Here is a 22,289-nt window from a genome sequence, read left to right on the forward strand (position 1 = left end):
GTTCAATCTAAGCGACATCACAGACATTCTAGAAATCGTAGTTGTAAAAATTAACTTGTTGTGGAAGACATATTAATTCCAATTTATATTTTACGATATGAGATGTTCTTATTTTATTTACCTATACATTTCTCGTACAATATTTGCCAATTAAACAGTACAAAACATTATAATACACAAAAAAGTATATGAAAGAAACCATTATAATATTACTACATTACTACACAGTAAATCATCTTGTTTAAAAGGATGTAAATCATTTTCAATATCAAGAGGATTCCAGAAACTGATGTACGTTTTCGTATACAACATAACTAATACTGACAGCAGGAACAACTTTGATAAAATTTGCTAAAAAGCCACTATAGAATCCTAACGCTCCTTCATTTTTCAGAACATTTGTAGCAATATCCCTCGCTGTGATTGCATGTGCGTCTTTCACACTTGCAAAAAGATAAAATGCTTGCATACGAGTCCTTATGAGAGAGAGGGGATACGAAACTACCTGTGCACACGTACAACTGGCTGTTCCACACAACATCACTATCGCAGGACCAGGTCTTTCAGTTTCCATAAGCTCTGCGGACGCATTTTTTAAAGTTTCGTACACAGCTAAGTCAATTCCTGCGTATGGTATCACGCCCAAAATATTTGGAATGTATCCTCTGAAGAAACCTTTCCAACCATCTTTTAAGTAAACTTGTTTAACGGCGTCCGACAACCTTCCAGATTCCCCAGACTTCCTTAAATTTAATTTTGTCTTCAAAATGTCCAAAGGGTAAACCATCGTTTGACTTAATCCACCAGCAGCAGATCCCGCTAGAATTCTTTCCTTCATAGTAGGCTCTTTCAAAGTATTATTCCGCAATACTACCTTCACTTGTTCGTAAGCCATGAACTTCAGGGCAGTTTCTGGGGCAATTTTCAGTACACTTGTCCCGTTTCCTCTCCACAAACCCCAATATCCACCTTCCCCTATCATGGAATCGAAGCCTGATCTCATAGATTTGATTTGAGACCCGTGCACTTGCAGGAACACTTTTAGGCGGTCGAATGGGGCTGTGGTTGTTCGTGATATGGTTCCAGCTACACCACCTGCTGCCAAGTGTCTCCACCAAGTTCCAGTTTTAATTTGTGCTTGAGTAAAATCTTCTGGTATTTTCATGCCGTCACCGACGTCTAGGTAGCATATATCTGTCTTGCACTCTTCTTTGTTCTTATCCATAAGTTGAACTTTCTGATACAGTAACTATACGCGATCTATAAAACCAACCTCTGGTACTTAGAGGGTAGCGTCCACAAGATATTATAAATCTGAAATTATTATTAAATTTATTTAATTGAATATTAACAATTGGTAACTTGAAGGAAATCACCAATTTGTTTCTCGTTGCATGTCGTAATTAACCATGTACTATATACACATCTATAAGTTGAATCTATGTAACACTTTCTTCTTGTATATATATGCAGATACATCATGATTTAATTGGTTTGTGCTCATGGTCCCATTAACACAATGACGGATACATGGTATAAATCATGTAGCGGCTCTTTGTACTGCTATGTAACTTTCGAAGAACTACACAATAGTGTCTCATTTTGCTTGTTTTTAGGGATTTTTGAACTATTAGTGCGAATATCATAGCTTCTAAGACTCCCTACGTTGGATATGAATCCAGTGTATATCTTGAATATGGCAAATATTGTGCACGCATAATTATCAATGAAGCTGTAGTGCATTCTTGTCCACTTGCATGTCTAACTAGCAAAAGAGAGTTCATTTTTCTACCATAACACTGAAATTGAAAACACTAACAGATACAATTTCTATTGATAATTAATTGCCTTTCTCCAGTTCAAATCATCAACATCAACAAATTTTATTCGACTTACAGCTTTACATCTGGCTGTTTACGCCCAGCATAATATATTTTTTTGTATAAATATTGCACACTAAGTTCAAGTACACTCTTAAATACCTCTTTTATATAACTACATTCACTCATTCATTAAATAAAACATATTACAATTTTATACTAGCTTGTCTCAAAAAAGCAAGAATAATATATACAATTCGAATATCTGGTGAGTATAACAATGAAGTCAAATGTATGGGCAATGGCACATTGATTTTTCATAACGTTTTGCATAAAGTCTTTGGACATTCCAAAATAATATGGTGAGCATTCAGTTCAAATAATAATCTTGTTGTTGTTCAAGATCAAGATCAAGGTCAAGACTTATCATGGCGGGTTATGTTATTTCAAAGTTTCGACACCTTTGTTGCCCTGCCTTCTAGTTCGTATTGTGTCATTATCTCCATGACTTGGTCGCAATTCTAATTTTAATTTTTGTCCCTTATATTCATTTCTGTTCGCACGGCTGTCGTGTTATTTGAGTATGGGAATCTTTAAACACTATATAGTTATATTTCAATTGCCACGTATTGCCTTAGGACCAGGCAGTAGGGGCAATAGTCCTAATTTAATTTACTCCGAACTTGACGAGTTTTATGTAGTAAACTTTTAATTAACAGTAATTAAAATATTTTGATTCGGTAGAGTAGACTGTCACTCATCCAAGTACTTTCCAGACATAACACTGCTAAATTTCCCTTTTCAATAGATTACAATATAAACTGGCATATTGGATTTGTTTCTTAATTAAGTCTAGGGATTTTGTGAATACGTCTTCTTGGATCTCGTTCGCCTATGGTATTTATGGTCGGATTATGGTGGTGAGGTTGCGTTCAAATAGCGTTTCTTGGTCTAATGCTTCTCTTATTTGAATGTTACGGATGTATCGATCTGCGCCAGAGATTATTCTTAGGGTCTTGTTCTGGATACTTTGTAGTGGCCTTTGAAAGGTTGGGTCATTGTGCTGCCACACAATGCACACAACGTACGCAAAAATTAACATTGTTCTTAGTAGAAAGTTAAACATCTTTAGTTGTAAGTGATGTGCTTTTCCATATTGGATATACGAGGGTCACTATTTATATTTTGAGCCTAACAATGAAAAAACAGGAATTTGGCATTGAAAACTGCTTTATTGTTTTTCGAAGTATTCTCCTTTATGGTCAATACACTTTTGCATTCGTTCGAACCATTTGTCAAAGCAGTTTTTTCAATCTTCTTGAGACACCTCCATAATATGGTTTTTGAACGCATCAACGGCGTCTTCCGCCGACGAAAATCGTTGTCCACGCAATTTATTCTTGACATTCGGGAACAAGAAGAAGTCATTGGGTGCCAAATCATGACTGTACGGCGGATGACCCATCAATTCGATTTTTTGACTGTTCATAAAGTCGGTTGTTAGACGAGATGTGTGACAGCTGGCATTGTCTTGATGAAGAATGATCCGACGGCGTTTGTTTGTTTTCCATATTTGACCGAAGACCTCTGGCAAACAAATTGTTGTGTACCATTCAGAGTTGACCGTTCTACGTTCCTGTAAAGGCACAGTTGCCACATGACCAGTTTTCCCGAAAAAACAGGCGACCATTTGTTTCGATGTGCTTCGAGCGCGAACAACTTTTGTTGGATTGGGTTAATCTTGAAACACCCATACAGTCAACCGACTGCTGTTTACGTTCCGGCTCATATGCATATATCCATGATTCGTCACCTGTTACAATCTTATTTACGTTTTTTGAAGCACCACGATTGTATTTATTGAGCATTTGTTTGCACCAATTGACGCGAGCGTCTTTTTGAGTTTTTGTCAAATTGTGTGGGATCCAACGAGAACATACCTTTCTCACAGCTAAATGATCATGTAATATTTTATATATGCTGGTGGAACTAATGCCTATGGTTGCCTCAATCTCACAGTATGTCACATGACGATCTTGCAGTATTAGGTTTTGCACAGCATCAATGTTTTCTTGAACAACAACTGATTTTGGACGACCTTCGCGAATCTCGTCGGTGAGCGAATGGCGGTCACGATTAAATTCGTTACACCAGCGTTTCACAGTGGCAAAGGATGGGGCTTCATCGCCAAATGTGGAAGTAAGTTGATCGATGCACTCTTGTCTTGATAATCCACGTCGAAAATCGTAAAAAATCATCGCACGAAAATGTTCACGAGTTAATTCCATTTTATTGTTGTCGCGCAATCTCCAAGGCAACATAAACAACACAAATGAAGCTATTGACAAAACATTTGAAGTACGTTATGGTCAATAATGCCAGACGATTCCGTGCAAACGTCAAATCGCGCCTAACTTCAATCAGTGTTGCCAAGGCTCAAAATATAAATGGTGACCCTCGTAATTGCCCTAGCCGAGTGTTTCCTGCCGGCCCCTGTGGCGGAGTGGTTAGCACATCGCGCTACGACGCTAGGGGTCCCGGGTTCGAATCCTGGCCTGGGCATGGATGTTTCTGAGTGTCCATTCATCGATTTCATCATATCATCCCTCACTGCCATCTTCGCAAATTAGTCAAAAGTGGCACAAGAAGCGAAGTAAAATAAAGCAAATCAAATCAAAATCAAACCGAGTGTTTCCTTTGTGCGCTAGGTTCTTCAGATGTTCCTTAAATGTGAGGCCCTCATCGAGTATAGTATACCCAGGTAGGTTTCTTTTGAATTCTGAAGGATGTCATTTCCTCCCATTTCCTCCCTGGCACCCCTGGGGGTGGGGGTGGAAAGAGGCGACATGTAAAAATAATCTAAAACAACCGATGTTAGTGTGGAATCCATAGTTTCCGGGCTCGGTAAGATGAATAGTGACACTCCCAATGCCGTTCAACTCCAATGCACCCCTGCCACACCAGGGGGTGCTCGTTCGGCGGTGCAGATCGTATGCGCAGTTGTCCGTGGATGCATGACCTCATCATCGAAACACTCGGCACGGAAAAGGCTGGTTCCTTATGCAAATATTGAGAAATTTGACAACGAATATCTTCTAAAATATAGTAGCAAGGGAAAAGTTACAACTTTTACTGTTACGATTCATAATTTCTAATCAATTTATCACAAAGTTCATTCAAATGTGTAAAATGGTTTTCAAGAAATCGTGTTACGAAGGAACCCCTGTTTTGTTCTCTCCAGGCTTCCAATATAAGGGAGTTTTAACTTAAGCGCGTTGGATTTCTTTTTGCTCTATGTTTTGAAATAAGATTATTTTGTTCTTGTCAACTGAAATCATGCCTAAATGCTATGGAAAGCTGTGAAAACTATTATCAGAAAACTAAGATATCTAAATTATCACAGCTTGATTGATATAAAAAATGCGAGATTGCCCATTTTTGTGAAAAAGGCATTGTGCGAGATCTAAAAGCAGAACTTTATAATATTGTATGTAAATGTAAGGGTGTAATAAACGTGACTGCTTCCCAGGCACGTATCCAAGGGGGCTTAGGGGGCTCAAGCCCCCCCCCCCGAACGTTTTCGGTTTACACTAGATAAAATGAGATTTTTTGTTTCTTGTCGTGTCAAATAAAATAATGTGACGTTAATTTAAGGAGAGAAATAATTATCGAGGAAAGACGGAGAATATTCTATAACCCTGTTATTGGTAACAGCTCGTATCCAAGGTGGGAATCAGGGGGCTCAAGCCCCCCTTCAGAAAATTTTCAGTTTACGCTAGATAAAATTAGGTTTTTGGCTTCTTGAATAATATGGTGATAATTTGAGAGAGATAATTATCTAAGCAAGACGGAGAATGTTCTATAAGCCTGTTATTGTTAATAGCGCGTATCCAAGGTAGGGATCAGGTGGTTCGAGGCCCCCCCCCCCACCCCGCTCCCCAAGGAAATTTTTCAGTTTACACTGATAAAATTAGGTTTTTGACTTCTTGAATAATGTGACGATAATTTAAGGAGAGGAATAATTATCGAGACAAGACGGAGAATGTTCTATAACCCTGTTATTGTTAATAGTGCGTATCCAAGTTGGGCATCAGGTGTCTCGAGCCCCCTCCCCCCGGAAATTTTTAAGTTTACACGAGATAAAATTAGGTTTTTGTCTTCTTCAATAATGTGACGATAATTTAAGGAGATAAATAATTATCGAGGCAAGACGGAGAATGTTCTACGGACCCTGTTATTGTTTATAGCGCGTATCCAAGGTGGGGATCGTAACTCGTGGACTCCCCCCACCAGGAAAGTTTTCATTTTACACTAGATAAAATTAGGTTTTTGTCTTCTTGAATAATGTGACGATAATCTTAGGAGAGAAATATTTATCAAGGCAAGACGGAGAATGTTTTATAACCCTGTTGTTGATAATATTGCACGTAAACTTTTCTTACGCTTTCGGTGTTGTCGTAGCGAACTTGAACACTATGTAGAAGAGACTTGTCAGCATTTGGAAGGTGCACAACAAAGGTAGCGCCGCAGGTAGGGCGATTCGGATTCATTGTAATTTTTTAATCTCTGGAAAGCGCGAGAGGGAACGTTGTTGAAAAAGAGAAGGAGTCGAACTACTGGCAATATTTACGAATCGTTTTATCTGTGAAACGTTCTAGAATATAATGAGGATATTAATACGGAAGCCCCTTTGCAGATCGAGATCCGGGGCTATAGCCTTCCCAAGCCAGCGTCCCCTCCAAATACTCTCTTGGCCTCATGAAAGAAAAATATATGTATTTATACGAAATATTAATTTGACTTCGCAGTTTCTTTATTCGAACAGGAATAAGTTTTAAATTTTAATAGCTTATAAATTTACACTAGCAATTTTGAGTAAAGGTTTTGCATAACCCTAAAAGTACATTTAGAGACTGCAAGGTCAATTCTCGATATTTCAGATATATTAATAATTTTCATCAGAACGTCCAGTAATAATTATTTGTTACTTCAATAACCTCCTCGCAAATGTTTCTCTCATATTAAAACATAGATGCCATATGATTGTCATTTTCTGTTTATTTCCTTGTAATGCTGACCTCCGTGGCGAAGTGGTTAGCACAACGCTTTACGATGCCAAGTGCCCCCAGGTTCGAATCCCCGCCCGGACATGGGTCTACTTTCCTTTCTTCAAGTTCATCATATCATCATGCATCTTCATCTTTGCGATTAGCCATATGTGACAGATAAGCGAAGTAAAATAAACTAAGTCTATTAATCAATTATTTTTTAAAACTCTTTAATTCTTCTTTAGTATGCCACGTTTTTGTTAAAATTATATTACGATTTGTAAAATGACGAAATTCTAAAGGAGAACACGCAACTTTCTTTGTAGCGCATAGGTCAGAAAGTTTCAGGAATATGGATTTTCAAAATACATTTTTTCACATGTACTTTGCCACCTTTTAAAAGTAACGCGTTTTCAATTATGTTACTAATCTCTAGAAGCTCACTGCTTCTCCGGTGACGTCACGCATTCGTGCAAGATCGGCAATCTTCGGATGGCTTTACCTAATCTCTATATTCCTTGCTGCCACACATAGGGGTGCGGGTGGAGAGGGGTTGACATGCAAAAATAATCGAAAACGACCGATATTAGTGTGGAATCCATAGATTTGTGGTTTGCTAAGATGAATAGTGACACTCCCAATGCCGTTCAACTCCAATACACCCCTGGGGTTGGGGTGGGAAAGAGGTGAAATGTAGAAATAATCGAAAACGACCGATATTAGTGTGGAATTCATAGTTTACGGGGTCGCTATGATGAATAGTGGCACTCCCAATTCCGTTCAACTTCGAGTTCATTTTTCACTATAGTTAGAATTCATTATTTTCCTGTCTAATAGAAGATTGGTATAAATAAATACCCGGGAACGTCGGGCAATCAGCTAGTATAACAATATCACGCAGTGGCGGATCCAGAAATTACTGTTGGGAAGGACGAACATACAGAACCGAACCTACAATTGAAGTTGTATATTAACAATATATGGTTCTTTTAGCAGGAGTCAGCTATGCTCTACGGATTAGCTTTTTACGGGTCCAGGGTGAAGTAGATGGTTATTTTAGTATATTTTAATTAGTCTACTCAGATTGGATCGTTGAAAGAAACAATCGCGTTGTTCATTATGAATATGTATGGGTTTATAACCTACATAGGGAGTTTCAATGTATTTGAACCTATTGCTACCACTTTATTTATTACAGACTCATCTTTTTCATCTGTGGGTGTTTATTAGCTTTCAGCTTACCCTGTAAGATTATAAAGTGGGTCTCCTGGGTGGCAATCATCAATTTCACCGTATCACACAAGTCCTCGAAAGAGTTTCCTTTCCAACTCTGTTCTTGAATTATCTTATCCCGAAATATTTCCTAATTTTTCTAGAGATGGTTCCAGGTTTAGAATCCACAATTCTGGAATTAGAATTCATCTCTGCGAACATCCTTGTGTTGTTGATTTTGAGGCCGTGAATTTAGGATATCTGATATGCTTTTCTGTCGGTGCAATAGCTTTCATAATTCAGTCAAGGGTTCCTGGGCAATACCTATATGTCTCTTAAGGTCCTGAAAAGATGCGGCTTGGTTGGTACAGGTAGATGTCAGTTCAAAGCCTCACAACGCCGTCAACGTCTCTACCATCTGTGAGGGCCTCTTTTTTTCAGTTGGAAGAGGGACGCAAGGCCATTTGTACCTTACAGCCTTGCACCGGAGAACCAACTGCAATCGACTTGATATATCGCTTGAAAATACACTCGATATAAATGTCGATTGCATCTGTGTATAACAAGATCTCGCTTTCATGTCCATAGCAATCTTGTAATACACCATTCTTCCTTTTGAGTCTGCAATACTTACTGACATGTTTAAATCTAAGGTAATAAAAATTGCACAAAGAACTTGAAATACCTATCACTCAAGCTAACCTGCAAGCTTAAGGAATTACTTTGGAGACCCAAAAGGAAAAACCGTTAGTAGTTTTAAATTACAACCTACTATTTCCATGCCTACACACACACACACACACACACACACTAGCTATCAAGACTTACTTCATTACATAGCTACATTTTCCTGAAGTGACATGGAAGGTCTCGGGGATTACTGTTATTACCGTAATTGTACCGTGGTAAGCTGGCCAAGTTCACCCCAGCTTAACAACAGTGGATGCTGAGCCGCAGTAGGACCTTCCCGACCCAGCAATATTCCAGAGCTGACGAACTCGTACATCTCGGAAAACGTCATGTACTATCACACCATAGTATAGGGCCACCAACGCATAGGCAGGCCCATTGTCCTAGGTGGAACTTCCACGACGTCTCCTACCAAACGGTAGGGAAAAACCTTATCGGGAGAGGTCCTACATTTTCTCTTGCCATCCGAATAACAAGAACCCATGAGATATAAGGTGGAAACGTAACGTGTGAAGTGCTATTATTTTTTTTTTTTTTTTAAAAAACTGCCTTGGTCAGCAGCTATAGTGTGTTTAATATGGAAACAAGGCATAATCGTTTGTTACAGCAATAATATGGAAACAAGGCATAATCGTTTGTTACAGCAAGAATCCAAGTTACTTCAGGAACATCCTGTGTGTTATATTTTGTTAGCACAAAATATAACACACAGGATATAACTAGTAGATAAAGAGAATAACTTTCAAGTAGTGTAAAATACCCTTTAACCAGGACGAGAAAGTATGAACCCCCCTCAAGCAGATTTGGCTACACTTAAAACTAGCTCAACATGCCCATATGAGCTTTTTGCTCAAGTGTGGAACTCTGTCTAATCCAAGATTTTTGTAAAAATGCCCTCAAAATTTTCCTGAGAAAGTATGACCCCCCTCAGATTGATGAGCCTACACTTATAAAAGGCACTTCTGTGAGATTGTTGTCCATAATCCTGTCAAAAATATGCCCCTCTTGATATTTTTTTGGCCACACTTAAAACTAGGCCAAGACACACCCACCCACACATACACACCCACCCACACCCACACACACACACATATTTACTTCCGGTTTAAGTTCAATTGGATACCAGGTTCAATTTGTTTATCTAATATTAAAACAATGTAATATGCAGAGCAGAGCCCCTCTAGAATTGCTCCGTGACTCTCTCATTTCTTACATCATAAACATATGATTTTTCACCTATGAGAATAACACTACATATGGTGTCATCAGGTAATGCCTCATGGAATTCACAGATAATTTTAATGTTTGTCCTGTCATTCACCACAACTTGTTTTCTTTTTGAAGTGTTGATTACAAACATTGGCCTCTGTGCTTTGAATTCATCTGGTGTGTAATACATGTCAGTATTGCCTGTAGTGACTCTTTTGAAGGATGTAAATGCCTCATATAATTTGAGGAAATCATCCTTGGACATGTCTAAATTATAATTTTCTCTAGGAAATACCTCATTTCTGCCATTTTTAAGATATATGTTCTTGATGTTGCAGCTATCAAATTTACTTGAATTTTTTTCCTGATTATTGTGTCTTCCAGTCTGAAACAATACCACTACAAAATCAGGCATGTCATATTGTATACTGGAGAATGAATTTGTGGCATCAAACTCATAATAAGAACCAGATGCGGGCTTCTGTACACATTGATATGTATAAAATTGTAGAGGAATTTGTGGATTTTTTATTATATCAGCTTTGTATTTAAGAGCATAACTGGCTTCATATTCAACAACCGGGATTCTTAACTCCATAGTCTGAATAATGCATTTGCCTGCATCTGGTAGGGTATTAGGCAGAGCTTCCCCTGTAGAGTTTAATGTGCTGTACCTCATCAAAGTATTGTTATCATTTGCAGCTCTTCTAAATGTAATTCTTAAACCACCCTTCCACATAATATCTTTGAAATCCGAGAAGAATCCTGGCAATAGGCGCATCGGGAACAGCACAGTGTGGTTTTTAGATAATATCTTATCACCAGCCTCAAATCCACCTATTTTGTAGTAAGAAGCCTCGGTTTTGGATAATTTTAATGTGGCCAAAGCTGTGGAGGTAATACCCGGATAATCTACTCTGTTTATAACAACACCATGCTTTCTGATCTCAATTTCAGAGAATAGATGCGGCACAAAATTGTCTACAAGTCTTATATTTGAATTTGCCGCATAATCTGTACCATGGAGCTTTACAACATCAAATTTGATGTATAGATCTGCTCTGTGGGGGTGTATAAATCCATCCCCTACATCAAGATCAACCTCAATCTCTGTGTTGGGTTATTTTAAATTTGCAAATGTCCTCCTGTTTGGGGGGAATGATTGTAGCTCATAACTCTCAATATTTTCCATTTTTTTCCTTGTATGTATTTTTATTTAAATGTTAATCTCTATGATAGCAGTTGTTGTGGCTCCAGCAAAATCAACTAATTCTTCTTTTTCATTAGTGACCATCAATTCAATATAATCTATTCTATTATGGCACACAGGAAAATATAATGTTGGGGATGGATTGTAGATGATTGGCTCCATAAATTCAGAATTAGGTTTGAATGTTGCAATGATGCCGGTTTGTTTGTGAGTACCTATGCCATTTGATTTGGTGATCATACCCTCAGCCACATTACAGTGAATATTCAGAGTCTCTATGGCTAAGAATTTAGGTATATTCATAGCAGTGTGTTTGATGCCTGGTTCAAGTTTTGTGTTGTTCTCAAATCCTAACAGCTCTCCTATAGTACCCAGATTCACTGTCTCTGTGGCAGATACAATTTCTACTCTGTGAGTGACAGAATTTTGACTTAACACTACACCTCTGGGTAATTGATCATTTAGAGTGGATAGATTATATTGCCCTGGAGTGATGACAATTTTTTCATCCCCTACTGCAATTGTGTTGTTGTGGTGTGTAATATTAGGGATCAAGTACATGCCGTAAAATGCTCTGAGAGCTATTGTTTTGGGATACACTATGTCATCATGCAATTTGAGTTTCAATATTGAATTTTGGCTGGTGAGATGAAATACCCCCATGATGTTTCAGATACCACAAGGCTTTTTGAAAATCTTCAATTGATGGTTTATTTATTTGAGACATATATCTAAGAACAGATAAACACAAATGTCCACAATTAACATCTTTGAAGTTTTGAACACGGGCATTATTGTAATAAAGATTAGCTGAATTTAGATATTTTATTAAATTTTCAGGTGGAACACCTCCAAATGAATCAAACACAAATGCCTCATCTTTTAAATATTTAAGATAACAGATCCAGTGAGTGCCCTGATTTTTGTACTTATCCAAATTAACAATGCCACACTCTTTGTTGAGTGGTTGTTCTGGTAAAGAATCAGACATGTACACACCTCTAAAATTTTTGATGCCCAGTGGCTTGATTAAAGCTTCAATATCTTGGTTTGTAAGCGGCTCTTGTTTTTTTAAACTTATTCATGGCTCTTTTAACACCTTTGCCTTGTTTCTCAATGGCCAGGTTATGGCGCTTCAATTCATCTAATTCTGCCCTATTTTTCTTGGCATCTATTACTGTTTTTGCTATTGCGGCTGATCCCCCGGCCAAGCTCCCCACAGCCCCGAGAGCAGCTAAGATGGCATGGATGGTAAATATAAATCCCCCCACATGTGATTTTTTTCTTGATTGCTGTAATTTTTTTAATTGGGGGGTACTAAGCAACAATTTCATACCATGGCCCTTTGCAATACAAGAATTTTTTTTCTTGCGCTGCTTTTTGGTTAAAAGACTGTCAATAGTTTTAAGAGATTTGAGACCTGCATAAGGTATTTGATACATAACACCCTTGGCCTTCATTGTAGGTTTATTATATACATATTCACAACCCCCACCCCAGTTTTTGTTTGGTGCTCATAGCTATGGTGGTTCCCAATGCTGCTATTTTTTCACTTAAAGAAGTATCTTTGCTTACAAATCTACCAAATGCAGCCTCTTCTAATTTCTTGTCTGCAACATGTCTCTTGTCAAGATCAGAATGTGTGTTGTATGCTATGTCATGGTCTCTACAAGCAGCATCTAGGGGATTAACACCAGGATCACCTCTGTTTAATCTATGCTCCAATTTTGTGCCTGGACCACAATACTGATAGCCTGGAATATGTAGTTCAAATGGCAGCTTGTTTATAATGTCATTAACCAAGCCCCGACCCTCAGAAATATTCCAAAATTTAGGGGGTAGAGTATTAATAATTTTTATAAGATATCCAATCCAATTCACTATAAAATTAGACAATTTTGTGCTTATCATGTCCATAATTCCAACCTTTTCATTGTAAAAATTGTGGTTGCCAGCATTTTCCTCCCCAGCTATCACCAATAACCTATCTACAAGTTTCCTGACATCATCAACCCACACAAATTCTTTAGGCATGGTGTTGTATTGTTTGATTCCACTGCCAGTCTTGATCTGTAACCATATGGACTTGATTAAATTGTTGTATTTTGCCCCACTGCTCGACTTGACTCTTTTTTGTGTGGGATCATTGTTCTGGTATAGAGCATCTGATTTTATTAATATTTCTTTGTAATATTCATAATCTTGATCTGTATAGCTGCCAGGCCTCTTCCTAGTCATCAGTTCCCATAATCCAGGTGTGCCGGTGTACTTAACAAAAGCACCTTTTTCTCCGAGACGAGATTCTGAATAAACAATCAGATCATCCCCCATAAATGTTACTCTGAAATTGCCAATTCTATGTATGATGCTACCATCAAGCTCTGTGTCAGCATATAAGCCAAAGACCTCATCTTTATTGTCTTTAGGTGTGGTTAAATATTTTTGAGCAAGAAGACCCAATTCAATAGGATCCTGAGTAGCTTCAATTCTTCTAGGAGCAATAGGACTAGGTGTATGAATACTGGAAAGTGGGGTGAATGGATAATCTAATATGTTCCTTGCAGCTACAGGTACAAGCTCTGTGATCAAATTTTGATTTTGCTCTGTAACAGTTTTGATATTTTTACCTAATTCGCCAATAGCATCAATTATGGGCTGTTCTGTTTGTTTGTGTTTTTCATAAATTCCCCGGTTCTCTGATTTCCATCCCTTAAATCTTTTTACAAGATAATCTCTTAATTTAAGATCATCAATAATTGGCCTTTTCATGGTTATTTATTTATGTTTCAATGTCTAGAAAATTGTTGATTTTATTTCTGTATTTGCCAGTATTAGGTGTTCTTGTCATATCAATTGTGACAAACCCATAACTGTCCTGGTTCCAGCACTTACTGCAAAACTTGGAAAAATCATTGTAGCTCAAGTCCCCACCTACATATTCATCATGTATGTGTTTGAGGTTGGTATGATCCTGATGAAACACACATATAAAATTGCTGTTGTCTCGGATCAGTTGCTTCGGTATTTTTGAAAAAGTTTGTGCCAGGTAGAAGCAATCAATGTTTTTGTGTCGGCCCTATGTAAAGAAATTCCTAACCTTGTTTTGATTATCCAATATAATGTCATCAAACACAACAACAGAATTATCGAGACATTCATCAAGTGGCTTAACATCTGGTTCAAAAGTGGCAATATCCAATCCATCATATAGCTTCATCAGCTGCTGATATTTTAATTGTTCCAAGCTCTTAGAGAAGATATACAAGTGCCTGTTTTTCCAGTCTAACCAGTTGGGTGCCAATAAAAAATTATCAACCATTAGTGTAGTTTTACCACAAGCAGATGGCCCAACAATAAGACACCTAATATTTTCAGGCAGCAATTTTCCATTTCTCTTATTTTGTTGTTCAGGTTCTGGCAGCCTTTTTATAACATCCCAGGTGCTCATATTATTATTTTTTTTGCATCGATCCAGCTGTGTTCTGGGAGTCCTAGCCATTTGACAAGTAACTTGTTGCCTTTTCTGCGGATGATTTTTTCTATGAGATATGTGTCAGGCTGTTTAGTTTTGCTGAGCTCTTGTTCATAGAACCTGCCTTTGAGAATTTCTCCTCGGTGATCCTTTATTATATATGTGTTAAGGGTCCCAGGTTTAACTTGAACCACTGTAAATAATTCAGTGCTCCAGTTTCTTGTAAAGCCTCTTTTGAATAAGTGCTTATATTTGCTGATTCTTACTTGATCCCCCACCCTGTATTTGGCCTTTCTTGTTGTTGGCTGGTATTTAGGATAATAAACAGTGCTGATCAATTTTTGCTCATCAGATGAAGTTACCTCAGAGGGTTTCATGTTGATTGTGGTATGGACCGAGTTGTTATATTTATGTAGAAGTTCTGGAAGAATATTAATCCATTTATAATTACCTTGAAGTGTGAATTGTTTATACATAAGATTTTTTAGGGTTTTGTTGAATCTCTCTACAATTGAGGCCTTGAGATCACTGTAACTCGAATAATGTTGTATTGACTGGCTTTTAATAAATTGTTGAAACACTGAATTATAAAATTCTTTGCCATTATCTGTTTGCAAATAGCGCGGGGATCTTCCACTCTGATTGATGATTGTTCTGATGGCTTCTGTAACACATTTTCCAGTCTTGGATTTGAGTGGCACAGCCCAGGCAAATTTTGAAAATGTGTCTATTACAGTGAGTAGATACTTGTAGCCCTTGTTGATTTTGTCTAAGTTTTTCAACTGTCCACTTGCCATTTCAATCAAGTCGCTTTGCCATAAATCATCTATGCCCTTTGTGACTACTGGGAGTCTCTTATAATTATGTCGGGCTTGTCTGTGTAATTCATCAACAATAATTTGTCTAGACATAGTATGTAAACAAGAATATTGCAACTATAGGGTGTTCAGCAGCTGATACTACAGGATTTTCTAAATATAATTTATCCCCTATTTGTATTTTAAATTCCAGAGAGCCATCATCTTCAGTATAGGCTGTTTCTAATGTATTGGGATCTGTAAAATCCTCCAATTCTACACTGGTGATTTTCACTTTGTTATCAGCATTTGTTATTGATAAGGTGGGGTAGTGGTGTGCCTGTGGTTGAAGCCAATATTTGATCTTGATTGGTCTCAATGTGCCTCCAACAAAAAATTGGTAATAAAATTGTGCAGGGGACAGCATATATATTTTGCCACCTGGTGTAAATGGTGAATCATATTCTTTGTTGGGGATGCTGTACAATTCAAGAATTACTGTATGTTTTGGATTCTCGATTATGCCTGTTATTTCTTTTTCTGCTGTAAGCAATCTGCTTGTTACAGATTCAAGATGCTCATTGATAGTTCTAACAACATCATCATGGCCTGGCTTGATTTTTATGTCCACAACAAGTTTCTTGTATTGTTGCACAATTTCTTGTAGCTGGGTGGCAAAAACAGACAGAGCATTTGCTTGATTGGATTCCATGGTCCCTAGCTGTTGCTTGATATTAGCTACAATTTGTTGCAAATTTTCAACAATTGCCAATTTTGAATTTTGAGCAGTAAGATCATGGACCTGCCTTCTGATATCCTCAAACAGGGCATGCAGTTCATTAATATGTTGATTGGTTGGTAGAGTGGCCACTGTCTGTGTGAGATGTTTGATCTCTGCCTGGATATTCTTGATATCTTCTGATTTCAATATGCGATTCACTGCTCTCTTAATATTTTTAAGTTCCTGTGATGTAGGAAGATTTGACACTGTATTTTGCAAAGATTCAAGTGCCAATTTCACATCATTTAATTCAGAAGCATGAGCCACATTTTGCATAGCATTTTGGAGCAGGGCTATATCTGCCTGAGAGGGTGTGGATTGTTGTAAAATTTCAAGTTTTGTTTGGATATCATCTATCAAGTAATGAAAATGAGATAGTTCAGATTCAGTGTTGAGGTTTTCAAGCTTTGTGATTTGTTGCTGGACATTGACAAGGGTATCTACAATACCGGGCAATCGGGATTCTAGTACATTTGCCAAATCACTTTGCGCTGCTGCTATTGTACCTTCAAGATGGGTTATGGAACTTTGAATTTTTCCAAAATCTTCATATGTTTCAAGTTGCAGCTTAATATTTGCTACACTCCGAGTTATTGCACTCAAAGCATCAGAAGATGGCAAATTGTTCATAAAATTTTCAAGTGTCTCAATTTTTTCTTTAACCTCGGCTATGGCATTGTTCAAGGGGTCCAGATTAGGTATTTGGAGTGACTGAATCTGTTCCTTTAGAGTGGAAATCACTAGATCAAAATCTTCTTGTGATTTTATGCTTTGACAATTGTTCGGAGTTGTGCCTGGACATTATTTATCTGCTCTTCCAATTGTTGTTTCAATTGCTCAGAGTTGTTAGCCTGGGTCTTAAATTTGGCTTGAAGAGCTGCTACAGCCTCTTCTAAACTTTGAAAATTATCCAATGTGGCCAAATCAGTATATTTCTGAAGCAGCAATTTGAGTTCAGAATCAATTTTAAGAAGAGGGTCCATGCATTGTGATTGCAAATTTGTAATTTCTAATTGAAGACTGGCATTGAGTGTAGTTTGTAAAGCTTGTAAATCACTTCTTAATTTCTTGACTCTGACATCAAGCATCAGAATCTCTTCACTGTGATCTTCATGTCTTGTATGGCCAAAAATATCATTAGGCATTTTGTTTAGTGGTTATTTATTATTGAATATCTGATTCTTAATTCTATAAAAAAAGGTATAAGCTTGTCATATGATCCCGGGACCTCAATATATAACCAGTCACCAGCAGAAACAGTATAAACAGTGCCAGAAATCATGTTTGAGTGCTTAATTCTATAAATATTTCTCCCTATTGAAATCTTGACATTGCCCTCAGGGGTTGTAATAAATTGCAATTGCCCACCTACAGGTAATTGGTAATGATTTAAATTATTGTTAAATATGTACAATGTTTTGCCTGTTTCATCATCAACATCTGTAAGTATGCTGTTCAGATGAATAATTAACAAGCCACTCAGTTTAGATATCATATCAGAAGAGGGTTGTGATGTTGGCAGGTCCATAATATCTTGTTTTTTGAACCCAAATAAGTTCATAGGCATGTTTATTTATTTCAAATCATGCTCTGTAATTGGGCATTGTTTGCCATTTTTCAAATCACAATGACCCCATGGTAGAGTATGTATGCCACATGACAAAATGCATCTCTTATCATCATGTGGGTCCAGAGCCACTTTTCTTACAATATTGCTAGTCAATAAGTGATCCACACTCTGGATTCTGGATTCTGATGTTTTGATTAAACTCTGGGATTTGAGACAATTTTTATAATCTTCAAATTGGAGCTCTTTTTCAACAGTTACTCTGCCAATGCCCTTGGCTTTTTTTGCAACAGCACCACTACATGTCTCAAAACTATACATCTTGGCCCTTAACCCAGCAAATGCCACAATAACATCACCAAGTGTCTCATCTTTTAACTTGCCAGGCACCTTTTTGTTGTGGTGTTGAATCTCTGTATGTTCACTGGTATCAAAATATTTAAACAATTCAGGCTGGGACATATCTTTATAAACATCTTCTGTTTTAATATCAAGAACAAAACTATCCGTGTCCATGTACATCAATTTTACACTATCACCATAAAAAGGTTTCAACACATCATAATACAATTGTGACATATGTAATTTGGCCAATTCCAATATCACAGCCCCTACATAAATAGGTTTATCAAACTTAATCTTTGTTTTTTTCATGTTGAAAAGTGCCATATTTTCATCATAAATTCTTCTATAATTGAAATTAGGCTTTGCAACCAATTTTTTGCTCAGGCTGGGGTCAGTAATTATTTTAACATCGGTATGTTTTCTGACATTTTCAATTGTTTTGCCATATACAGAATTGACCATCAATTTAAACAAGGCCTTATCAAATTGGCTTTTTGCAGATGTTCGAAGCTCTGTATTTGTATTAATGTATGGTTTCAACCATCTTGAGTGTGTGAACCTCAAAACTTTGGTCACTTGAACACCATGTTTCATCAGGAACTGGAGGTTTTTGTAATATATGACATAGCCTTGTTTTGGCTCCAGAGTCATCATCAATTTCTTCTGTTTAGAGCCAGGTGAGCACTGAACCTCAGGAATTGGGGGCAGATCAGAAAATTTGTTGTGTAAATCATCAGGAATTGTCAGATCAACCTCTAAGAAGAGGCCATGGTCACTGTCATCAAAATCCTTAAGATCTTCAATATTGAAATCTTCAACCCATTCAAGCCCTGCATATGGCAGTTTTTGCATCATGGTATAACCATAGAGGCTGTTGGCATCTACATACAGTATATAATTTGATGGCCGTGCTGGATCATAATCAGGCATATATTTGTTATTTGCTCTGGCATATCTCTGAGAACATTGCACCATCCCCCCTCTTATACATTGCTCCATAAACAGATACATATCTTGATCTTGGATCAGATCCAATTGCTTTTTAGTGTTTAAAAACATTGCAGACCATGCTAGGCCCTCTGTTGTTATCATAATTCCTCCCATTGTCACGCTAAACTGTCAGATATGAGAAGTAAAAAGAATAAACAAAGAAATAAGAACGCATTCTCTGCAGTGGGTTCAGCTCCGATTCCCATTAAAGGCACCTTGTAGACTCGTTCTGATCCAAATTTAAACTGTAGGTCCAGTTCCGATTAGCCTATCATGAGCATAAAGTGGATTCTCGAGCCTGTTAAACGTGATGATAAAATAACAGAACTAATGAGTCTTGAATATTATTAGGCATAATAATATCCAAACCGTGGCAGTTGGGAGGGCGATCGCTCCTACCGCCCTCTCAGTGGATCCGCGCCTGACATCACGTCACGTGCAAAATGTATAATCATGGCAAAAGTTGCTCTATATGGGCCGGAACCAGTGATGGCATCATAGTGGGGCACGGGGGCAGACGCCCCTGTTCACAGCCAAACGAGTGCACGAAAGAGCCAGATTTGGCTCTCAGAGAGCTAAGTTGGCAACACTTCCACGGGGGGAAGATCTTGGGAAGAGGCCCGTGGAGACTGTCCCGCATCCAGCAGCGTAGCTTGGGGCATAACTAAAGCCTAGTTTACGTTGGTCGAGTAGACGGGAGAGTAACTGGAGCAAGTAGAGTAAAGCGAGCTACTCTCCCAGTGTAAGCAACTGGGGTAGTCAGGACAGTCGAGTGACTGTCCACGGAGGACAGCGACTCGACCGAGTAAACGCTTTCTGAGGACAGTAAAGAGTCTATGTTGTGGTGTGTCTGTGAGTGTCCATGGAATTTATGTAGATTATAGGAACAAACAAAATAAACTACGGGTGTATGAAGTTGAAGAGCTGAGACTTGATATATTTGGCGTAGGAGAAATAAAATTAAAAATAAGGAATTTACGTTCAACCAAGAATGATCGAAAATAGAAAAATCAAAGAAATTAGTTTTATTTCCAGACATGTCCTTGTGCATTATTGTATTCATTTTTCGTGGAAAAAGTGTGTAGACCATTTCAGAACTTTTAAAAATAAAATCGACTACGACCGTCGATGGGTTCATTCTGTAAAAGGAGCACAAAACAGCTGCAGTCACTATCCCACGTTGCTGGAGTCTCCCTATAAAACTGCCGCAAAGAGGTTCAGTATTCTGAATGAACTTGCAGTGGCAACTCCATCACAAATTACATCTGCAGCTCGCGAGCTTGCGAGCATCTACGAGGAGGATCTGGAACCCTCGCTAGAGAATGAGCTGATCAGTTTGCACGCCTAGTAAGACGTAGCAATGTCAAACATCAGCCAGACATCCCAGTGGAACTGTCTATGTATAATATTTTATGTAAGTACCCGTTCCGCAGTACATTTCCCAATGTTGAAATTCTCTTTAGAATGTATTTGGTCTTAATGGTAACAAACTGCAGCGGAGAAAGATCTTTCTCAAAAATGAAATTAGTGAAAAACAGGCTTCGTGCTGACATGGGACAGGATCGCTTATCCAGTCTTGTTCATTAAGCATTGAACCTGACCTTCTTCATGAATCGGACTTCGATGATATAGTAGATGAATTTTCGGCGAAAAAAGGCAAGAAAAGTGTGTCTACTATAAGTGTTAAGCCTTTGGGAATTTTCTTGAAAGAAGTGTAGTTACTACAATTTCCACAATGAACCTGTCGGTAATTGTCCATATGTAGTGACATATTGACTCTTAATTGTAAATAATATTATTTATAATAAATTATGTACGTAAGTACAGTGTACTCCTTAGTTCTCTGTTTCCGTCTGAACCCCCTTAGTATTTACTATATGTTGTAGTTACGGTGTTCACTCTTCATAATATACTGTAGACATTTAGACGCAGAATTTTACTGCTGCTATAGCTATAATTTTCGTCCTGTAACTTTATTTTACTGCGCTATTCACCCTGCAAACCTATCTGCGATATGTTCGATTGTGAATGACTACTGATTCTAAAATCAGGTCTACCATTTCAATTGCTGAAAACTGGTGGTTAAAATATTGAGCTAATAAAGCTCCTAGTAAAAAAATAGTAAAAAAATGGGGGGCCCCCACAAAACATTTTGCCCAGGGGCCTCCACAAACCTTGATGCGGCCCTGCTTACATTACAAGGAATTATTCACTATTTCCCGCATAACCGTTTTCCAAAACATTCGATTTTAGTTGGGACTTTGGTTCCAGCCGAAATATAATCCTGGTTATGCCCCTGCCCCTCCCAAACAACGACATTTCTATGATAAGACGCCAGCAAAGAAAACGAACAGAGGTGGCTGGAATATTCTTTTGGTGACAGTTACAGTTAATATAGTACTAATTACTATAAAAAATATACCAATAATACTTGTTTGGGTGGACTTGAAAAGGATTTTCTTTGTGCAACTGTTCTTGCTTCCTGGAGAGGGTGGTAAGGGGGCAGACTGGTTTGACTGAGACAGTGACGTGCCCAGAATTTTCCAAATGGTGTTTATGTATACTTTTATAGTAGCCAGTCCTTATTTTGCTATCTATTCCTGTCTTTGACGATATATTTCTAGGGATAGTAGGACAGAGGGAGTTATAACCCCCACCAATGCCCCATGGGCTCGCCACTGGACTGGTGGATCGTCCTCCTTCCTCCAAGGCGCTGTCACTGTTTGAGAGCGTGCGGTGTAAAATACCGTTATCAGTATCTGAAAATACGATAAAATACAGCCCTTGCAAGGCTGTCGCTCACCAGTATCCACTTTCAGAGGCATCACAGGGGGTTGCCTCTAACTCCCCCCATTATTCCACCCTTCTGTATATGCCTTAAAATGCCTCTATGTTAGTTTCATTCGCGACGCATGTGTCAGCAGTAAGAATAAGCGTCAAATTTGCTCCTGCCACGTAATTCGTCTGCTAAAAGGATGTTACAAATCTTAAGAACAGATGAAGACGAGAAAAATGCAAGTTTATGATTAGAGGGAATGAATGTACAGGTAATTTAGAACCTTTTTCTTTAGAAAGCATTTAGCGATATTATTTTAATGCTAACGGAACCTAACCTAACTACGAGAGCATTTAGGTTTATTATTAGAAG

The 22,289-nt window shown here is 38.0% G+C and overlaps 1 pseudogene; it reads right to left on the reverse strand.

The window, feature by feature from the left end:
- Nucleotides 1-236: 236 nt before the first annotated feature.
- Nucleotides 237-1,825, reverse strand: LOC145996882 (mitochondrial adenyl nucleotide antiporter SLC25A24 pseudogene; annotated as a pseudogene).
- Nucleotides 1,826-22,289: the final 20,464 nt, after the last annotated feature.

This window comes from Lepisma saccharinum, chromosome 13 (assembly GCF_977018435.1).
Source record: "Lepisma saccharinum chromosome 13, izLepSacc3.1, whole genome shotgun sequence".
Classification (NCBI taxonomy): Eukaryota; Metazoa; Arthropoda; class Insecta; order Zygentoma; family Lepismatidae; genus Lepisma; species Lepisma saccharinum.